The sequence below is a fragment of the Oratosquilla oratoria genome, chromosome 39 (genome assembly GCF_046742065.1).
Source record: "Oratosquilla oratoria isolate Oo_2021 chromosome 39, ASM4674206v1, whole genome shotgun sequence".
Taxonomy (NCBI): domain Eukaryota; kingdom Metazoa; phylum Arthropoda; class Malacostraca; order Stomatopoda; family Squillidae; genus Oratosquilla; species Oratosquilla oratoria.
The window spans coordinates 44,573,336-44,583,335 of NC_134815.1; positions in this window are offsets into that span (position 1 = coordinate 44,573,336).

The window sequence follows — 10,000 nt, forward strand, 5'->3', positions numbered from 1 at the left end:
TTAATCCCCACCCCGCCCCATCCCCTCAGAAGTTCATCCTCTTCCAATTCCCCTCTTCTGCTTCTGACTCCCCTCTTCTTCCGGATCCCTCCTTTTTTCTGACTTCCTCTTTTCTTTCCATTCTCTTCTTATTTTTTCGGACATTCCTCTTCTAATTCTTCTCGTTCAGCTACTTTCTTTCGACCCACCTTTGTGCTGCCACCCTTCAATTTCTCCTTTACCACCTACATAAGTATACCTTAGGCGCGATACTATTTCCAAGGATAAAAACTATAATAATACTAATAATCCTGTATAGATATGTGCTAAAAAACAGTGGAAAGACAAGGGCTAATAAAATGCGGGACTTGGAAGTGCCTTCATTAAACATGTAACCTTCTGTTCGGCCGGCTTTGACTTCCTGAAGAGCTTTGATGAATACGTAAGAAACATAGTGCCATTTGCTTATTTATTAATCAAGGAAGGCACTTCCCATGTGCTGTGCTTCCTTCCCCTCATCTACCCATGATAATACTGTATTACTCTTCCGACTCCCCTGTTCCGAATCAATGTTCTACCGCCTACATCCTCCCTGTTCCCTCGTCTCCGACGCCGTCTTCTGTGACTTCCCCTTCCAGTAAAGGAAGAATGAAAGCCAGTACATGGTGAGAACAGGGTTACTTTTAACGAATACTGTACATAAAACAATACTTTAAATATCTTAACCTGACTAAAGTGTTGATCGACATCAAGCCTCTCTACGCGCTGTTCTTGAGTCATCATCTCTTCCCCGCCACATTTCTTCTTTAAGTTTGTAAATGCGAGAGACCAACGATCGGTACAGTACCTGCTAGTGCAACAGTTATTAACGTCGTAGGAGACCCTCTTCCCGACTCCCGTTCACCTTCGAAACTTACCAAATACCCTGACGTCGGGTCTCCATTTGGAGGAGGTGCTTGATCCCCTTCTGAGGAAGGGAGAAAGGGGCTGACACAGGATCTCCAAACCAAGTGCAAGGTGGTCTTTCTCGATCCATTTTTCCCACATAAGTAGAGCTGAAAATCGGCAGTTGCTCGTCGTGGTAGACGGTGACACAGAAACAGACCAACAACACAGAAGACAACAGTCCAGCGTTTCTTGCCAGATATCTATAGGAAGAGGGGCGGGTCCAGGGACTGTTGCCAGTTACTATGGGGCTGCGGATTTCCAGTCAGTGAAAATTGAGGCAACAATTAATTATAATCATTACAAATGTGATTTTGCGTTCCTCCCCTAGACAAGCAACGACCAGACTCTGGCCAATTCAATAATATTAAAAACAACTATCACTCCTAATATATAGATAATATTGTCGGTTTATACCGATACATCATTGGCTTTTCTTACGGTGGTCACAGTGACGGCAGAGGTGGTGGTAATAACGGACATAGACATGGATTGTAGTTTAGCAGCCCTTCTTTCAACGTGATGGTGGTTACAAACTGTAGCTTACCAGCACTTCTTTCCGTATGGTGGTGGTAGTAATGGCGGCGGCGGCGGCAGCAGCGGCAGTGGCGAAGGCTGTGATTGACAACGACGTCGACAAAGGTGACGACAAGGGCGACGGCTACAAGGGCGACAGCATCGACAACGAAAGCAACACAAGTAACGACGCCGACAACAAGCAGACCAAGAAGCGACGCCGACAAAGACGCCAAAATAGAAGACGCCAACAACGACGCTAAAAATGACACCACCAAGGACGACAAAAGTCGTGCTAACAAGGACGCCGAACACTACGCCGAAAACTACGCCGACAACTACCATAACTACCATAACAACGCCAACTACGACGCCGACAATGAGGCCAACAGAAAAAGAGCTACAACGACAGCCATGGTCAGTCAGTATCACAGCCACAGCATTAGCAACGACGTCGACGACGACGGAGAACGACGAGGACAAGAGGCGGCGACGACGACGGCAGACAAGACGACGAAAGACGACAGAAGGGTCGACAAAGCCAAGCAAAACTAAGCAAAGTCAAACCAAGCAATGCAAAGTAAAGCAAAACAAAACAGGACGACGGTCGGGTCCTTCCGTCACGGTCAGCCGATCGGCTAAAAGTTTCCTAATGAGCCCGGTTGCTCGAAAATAAGGGGGTGGGGTTTACTCCTTCGCGGCGTCCTCCCCGGCTGAGAAACCTTCCATAGAGGTCTGCATACAGAGAGAGATATGTAAAAGGAATGAGAGAGGGAGGGAGAGAGAGAGAGAGAGAGAGAGAGAGAGAGAGAGAGAGAGAGAGAGAGAAAGAGAGAGAGAGGGAAGGGAAGAGGAAGGACGAGGGAGGGAAGGTAAACGAAAGAGTAAGCGAGCAAGTGAGAGAGGGAAATGAGAGAGAGAGAGAGAGAGAGGGGGACTATGGGAGCAAGGGGTTAAGTAAGCAAGAGGGAGAAAAGAGAGTAAAAAGAGTGTTTGTGTGAGTGACAGAGTGAATAGGGGAGTGAATGAGTGAGTGGGTGGATGATTGAGTGAGTACGCGAGTGAATGAGTGAATATGAGAGTGAGTGAGTGGGTGGGTGAGTGATTGAGTGTGAGTGAGTGAGTCAGTCAGTCAGTAAGGGAGAGGGAGCGAGCGAGAGAGGGAGAGAGAAAGAGAGGACTGAGGGAGAAAGACTTAGCAAGTGAATCAGACATCTAGAAAAAAATAAACCCTTCTTGAGGACGCACCCTTTTAATCTAAGATAATATTCCCCTCCACATATGAGCCAAAACATCTCAATTAAGATATCGCCGAATTCAGCATCTCTCTTGAATTCGACAATAGTAAAACGTCAGGCTTCATTACTTATATATGTATATATATATATATATATATATATTATATATATATATATATATTATATATATATGTATATAATGTATGTATATGTATATATGTATGTATATGTATATATGTATGTATATGTATGTATATATATATATATAATATATACATATATATGTATATGTATATATATGTATATGTATATGTATATATATGTATATGTATACATGTATATATATGTATATGTATATATGTATATATATGTATATGTATACATGTATATATGTATGTATATATATGTATGCATGTATATATATATGTATGCATGTATATATATATGTATGCATGTATATATATATGTATACATGTATATATATATGTATATATATAATATGTATACATATATATATATATATATATTTATATATATATATATATATATATATATAGATGTATGGTTAAAGAAAATGGAGAAAAGTGGGAGGTGAGCCAGCTGTTGTTTGCGGACGACACTGCGCTTGTGGCAGGATCGGAGGAGGGATTGAGGAAGTTGGTGACAGAGTTTGGGAGAGTATGTGATAGAAGAAAGCTAAAGATAAATGTGGGTAAAAGTAAGGTGATGAGATGTAAAAGGGGTGAAAGTGGCAGTAGACTGGAAGTGAGCATTAAGGGAGAGCGACTGGAGGAAGTGGATAGTTTTAGATACTTGGGTGCAAATGTGGCAGAAAAAGGTGGAGTGAAATTGGAGGTAGAATGTAGATTGAGAGAAGCGAGTAAATGCCTTGGTGGATTAAAGAGTGTAATGAGGAATAGACATTTGGGAATGGATGCTAAGAGGAGACTGTATGAAGGAGTGATTGTGCCAACATCACTGTATGGGGCAGAAACATGGAACACAAGAGAAGAAGAGAGAAGGAGTTTGAATGTCTGAGGTGTCTGAGAAGTATGATGGGGGTTACTAGGCTGGATAGAGTGAGAAATGAGGAGGTGAGGAGGAGAACAGGAGTGGTAAAGGATTTGGGAGATAGGGTGGATGAAAGAGTATTATGATGGTTTGGACACATGGAAAGAATTAGTAAAGAAAGACTAGTAAAAGAGGTGTGGAAGGCAGATGTGGAGGGAGTGAATATGAGGGGACGTCCTAGGATGAGGTGGATGGATGGGGTGAAGGGGGCTTTGGGGAAGAGGGGAATGTCTGTTGAGGAAGGATGGGAGAGGACAGAAGACATGGGTGAATGGAGAATGGTTGTATATGGATGATGATGTGATTGCATGAGGTGGAATGGGCGGGGGGATGGGGGGTGAGGTAGTATTTGTGAGCAAAATTTGACGCAGCCCGAAGGGATTTCTCCCCGTCCTCTCATTTTATGCAATGGGGGGACGGGGAGGGGGGGGGTCGCCGATTTAATGAAGCGGCCTTGCTGTGGATGTGCTGTGTCTTGCGACACTGCTTCTGACCCAGGGCAGTGGACAAGGTGCAGGGATGACCCGTCATTCAGTAGGTGCTAAGATGGGAGGGAGGGGGGAGGGATGTGGAGTGTATTCAGGGATGGAATGGGTGGGAATGATTTTATGCCTTTTTCTTTTTGGCTACCCCCCTTGTAAGGGGGGAAAAGCCTTGGTATATGTATGTATATATATATATATATATATATATATATATATATATATATATAATATATATATATAATACATGTGAATTGTGGCTGATGAATATAAATCTGTTCACTGGGACCTGTCCAGTACTTCGTAATACAAGTTAAGGTTCCGCTACTTCGTTTCGTGATGAAATATTTATGTGCTAAAGACCCAAAAAATATTCCTCTAATGGAATCCTGAACTGGAGGGTGGGAAATTTTCTCCTAAATTTAAGGTTCCTAATCGATTCTTACATACGAATACGTCCTCGTGATGTCACGGAGGGGTGGAGCGAGAGCTGTAGTACCCACCATGCCTGCTCGTGACGTAGCCACGAAACTTCGAAAGAATAAAAATAAAATATTAATAATAGTAAATAAGAATAATAATCAAATCCCTGGCCATACATTTGAATTACATGTAGAGGATTGCAGAATTTTATTAATGAATGTCTTGTATGTCGACACAACTATGGTGAGTGTTTTTATTCAATTGTTTGCCAGTTTCATAAATGAAAAGTCTCACCAATCACTTTACTGATCATCGTACTAATGAATACATACGAATGCTCTGAGAATCTAGAGCCTTCTTTAAAATCGAAAAAAAATCTGAAAAAGTCAGTTTAAATATGAACGCACTAACGAGGTTCCACTTACGGATGATGTAACTCAAAAGGATAAAAAAAAAAAATGTGCAGTCGTACTCGGCACAGTTTCGAAGTCTTTATCCGAGATTTGAATAGTTCCACTTTCAGTAACACATGATTTCTAAATTGCATGAAGAATTTACCAAACGAAAATAGAGTTTTATATACCAAGGTTCAGAGGATAGATACGAAAAAAGGTATCAACGGAGTGCCGTGTGAGTGCCAGTACCAGTTGAAAATACACTAATAAGACTGTGTTTTAAGTGAGTAGGATTAACTAACATCTTAATGACCGGATGAATACATCGAAAGTGTGCTGTGAAAGTTTCAGTGTAAATCCTCTTAGATTTCTAGAGATAAAACGATTTATAATATTCCATAACGTCCCGTTCGATCAACGTAGGAAACATGGCATCCCGCGTAGAATCAAAACAAACATGCGATTGTACAACATGTGGAGGGAGGAAAGATATGGTGCACTCCATGTGCTGCAACAGATGCGAGAAATGGAACCACTACTTTTGCACAGGGCTACCGTTATATCAACTGATGTTTCTCATAAAAACAAACAGGATATACTCGTGTAAGATATGCTTCGATGATCAATATGGAGACAAAAAAGACGTAATGCTCGAAGCAGAGGAAGCAAAAAAGGCCCTTGTTTGGCAAGAAAATAACCTCCCAAAGACAGACACAAACAAAAACACCCAAAACAAGATGAACAACAGCACCTCTCTGGACTCAAAGATACAGATAAGCAGAAAAAGTGGGGACTCGATGAACACCAAACCAGAAGCACATATCCCACCAAACACGATTTCTGAACTAACCTTAGACCAAAATAGTGAGAGATGCAGAGTGCAAAGCAACCCCAGCTCTAACTCACACAAAGCAGATAACACAAGAACCACACTCATCTGGGGCAATTTCAAAGGCCCACAACACACACACACACACACACACACACACACACACACACACACACACACACACACACACACACACACAAATCCCACAGAAAGGGAGCAGGAACAATTACAAGATAAAATGACTAGTCCAATAAACAAGTGAACAAGATAATTTGTCTAGTTCAACAAATAAAGGAGGAAAGAACTCCACTAATGAACAAGATAAAACGCCTAGTTCAACAAAGGGGGAAATAACTCCACTAGTCAACAGGAAAAGATTCTCGGAGGTAAAATAACAAAATCTGGTTGGTTTTATATATGCAACAAGTGCATGTTCCATGTGAGTGGTAAGGGGTAAGGATCAGCAACATCCCAGGGCTTGTCCGAGGCATCTCAAGTTCGGTTTAGAGAGAACAAAGGGCTGCAGCCTCGGGTAGAAGTGCGATTTCTACCACCCAAAACTTTGCCGCGAGTCTCTGAAAAAGGGCACATACAGCCGAAACAACTGCACATTTACACACATATATGGAACTCGCAGAATCAATAGTCCAGAAGTTCCCGTAAATGAAAGCGAGGACCCAATGAGAGAGAGAGACGGGAAGAAAGTCAGAATCAAAGGAGAGGTTTTTTAGATACAGCAAAGGAAATATAAGCCCCTCAGGCACAGATGAACCAAATCTTACAATTAGTGCAAAAACAACAGCAAACGATGGTTGCAAATGGGACTCCAGTACAACCAGCAATCAACGCAAGGCCCAACACTTTCGATGACACCCACACCATCATTGGCCAGTTCAAGGTTTCCCAGTAAGGTCAGCACAGAAACTAGCCAAAGAGAGCGATTGTCTGTCTTAAAGGGTCATATCTGAATGCAGATATAAAAGACGAGGAAATCAAAATAGAGGACTATACCCTGTATCGCACAGATAGAAAGGACAGAAGTCAAGGGGGAGTGGTGATATACCTCCGTGGTGATTTAGCTGCAAGTGCAAAAGTGCCAAAAATGTCATGCGAAATATGTGTGTTGTATTCATCCCCTAGTGTTTATTAATTTATTAATGTGGATGATGCATAACATTTGAGCCGATTGATGAACGATTGATGAACTGAGAGATTAGTTCAAAATTAAATGCGTGATACTGTATTTCATTATATTCTAGTATACGCTTTGAAAATATTTCCTAATATGCCTTTGGGTGTGAACATTTAACTCTTTTGACCTGCTCTTAGGAGGCAAAATATACCCATTGAAAATCAGCTCTACAAATTATTATACTGATGGTAAAAGAAAGATATTGTCACTATTTATTTTAGACATTTATTGTAGTTACTCCTCTACATTTTTTCTCATGTAAGTATTGACTAAGAAGAAAACGTATATATTCAAGCCTGACTTTATTATTCAACAAACGATGTAACAAAAAAAAATGCTGTCCGTATTATCTACATCTTGTGTGATTGTGAGAAATTATAAAAAATTATAAACATGTTGTGCAGTAAGAGAAAGTATCTAACTTTTTTTCCTTCCATGGAAGAGGATCAGAACGAGTGTGTAACGTCTTCCTGAGTCAGTTCTTGTTATTTCAAACTGTGTTCTTTTCATTATCTGCAATGCATATATATTGATTCATTGCCAAATAAAATCATCATCATCATCATCATCATCATCATCATCATCATCATCATCATCATCATCATCATCATCATCATCATCATCATCATCATCATCATCATCATCATCATCATCATCATCTCATCATCATCATCATCTCATCATCATCATCATCATCATCATCATCATCTCATCATCATCATCATCTCATCATCATCATCATCATCATCATCATCATCATCATCATCATCATCATCATCATCATCATCATCATCATCATCGACATCGACATCGACATCGACATCGACTCGCGCTCACAGCTATATGCACCTCGCTTAACTTGCCCAACCTTTCGGTTTTAGTGTTGCATCCGCTATAGTGACATTAAATGTACTCTTCATTTCTGTAGGTCCCTATTGATTGCCGAGAGTCGGTTACTGGCAATGTCCCAATATTTCTGTCTTCAGCCCTGATATTCCTAATTAAAAACGTGTTTATTTTCATTCTACAGGAAAGGTATAAAATGATAGGGGAAAACAAGGAGAGAGAGAGGAGGAGGAGAAGGAGGAAAGGAAAAGGAAGAAAAATGAATAAGAGGGGGAGAGGAACAATAAGAGATGGGGAGCACGAAGGTGGGAGGGAGAGCAGATGAGTGGAGAGACAGAGAGGGAGGAAATGAGAGAGAAGAGGGAGAGAGAGGTAGGATGAGAGGGAGAGTGGGAAGGAGGTCAGTCTGTTCGTCTGCCTGTCTGTTTCTCTGTCTGAATGTCTGCTCTTTCTCTTTCGATCTCACTCTCTCCCTCCTCCGTATCTCTCTATTTCTCTTCCCTTACGTCTTTGTCTCAACTTCTCCTTACAACGGGTCACTACGGGAAGGGGAGCTATGTTCGTAGTGACCCGTTTTTGTATCTCTCAATATCTAGTTTGTTCTTAAATTCTTGTAAGTTTTTTGCACACACTATTGTCTCATCCAATTTGTTCCAGACATACACCACTGTGTGTGTGTGTCTCATATATATATATATATATATATATATTATATATATATATATATATATATATAAAATATATATTATATACTGTATATATATATATTTGTATATATATATATGTATATATATACATATAGATATATATGCATATATATATATATATTTATATATATATATATGTGTGTGTGTGTATATATATATGTATATATATGTATGTATATATATATGTATGTATATTATATATATATATATATATATATATATATATGTATGTATATGTATATATATGTACATATATATGTATGTATACATGTATATATATATTCATATATATATATATATACATATACATACAGTATGTATAATGTATATATATATATATACATATACATACAGTATGTATAATGTATATATATATATATACATATCTATATATATACATGTATATATAATATATATATATATATGTATATATATCTTTAAGTATTTGGGGTTGCATGTGGCAGGAAAGGGAGGAATGGTGGAGGTACATTGTAGAATAAGAGAAGTAAATATATGCCTTTGGGAGGTTAAAGTGCCATGAGAAATAGGCATTTGGGAATGGATACAAAGAAATTATATGAAGGGGTTCTTGTGCCATCAGCATTGTATGGGGCAGGAACATGGAATTTAAGAAAGGCAGAGAGGAAAAGTTTAAATGTGTTTGAAATGAAATGTATAAGAGGTATGGTAGGGGTTACAAATTTGGATAGAGTGAAGAACGAGGAGGTAAGGAGGAACGCCGGGGTGGAAAAGGAGATTGCTGATAGGGTTAATGAAAGATTATTATTGGGATGGTTTGGACACATGAAAAGAATGAGTGAAGAAAGATTAGTAAAAGGTGTGTGGAAGGTAGAGGTGGGGAGTGAACATAAGTGGACGACAGAGGATGAGATGGATGGGTGGGGTGAAAGGGACGTTGAGCAGGAATAAACTCGGCCCTAGACCCGTGTCTTTCTCTTCCTCCTTCCATATCTATATATATATATATATATATATATATATATATATATATATATATATATATATATATATACATAATTTGGCATACTCTAAATTTGAAAAGGAGCATGGTCAGAACAGCCTCATGTCCGGAAACTGTACTCCTGAGGACGGAGGGGGAGGGGGAGGAGATACGTATTGGCGAACTCTCCACAACATCGAGGGTCTTGCGAGCCTACTCTGCTCTCGGATGCAGAGCCTCGATGGACGTCGTCGACTGGCAGAGTGCCTGCCCTTCCCCGATTTCCCTTCCGTTCTTAGGTACCACGTGGTCGATTCCCAGGTCATCCTCCAACACTGAGAGGTCATCCTTATCCCGTGTAGGCCTCGTAGCTCCTGGATTGAAAGAACAAGAAGGAACATCCCACTCCGCCATTT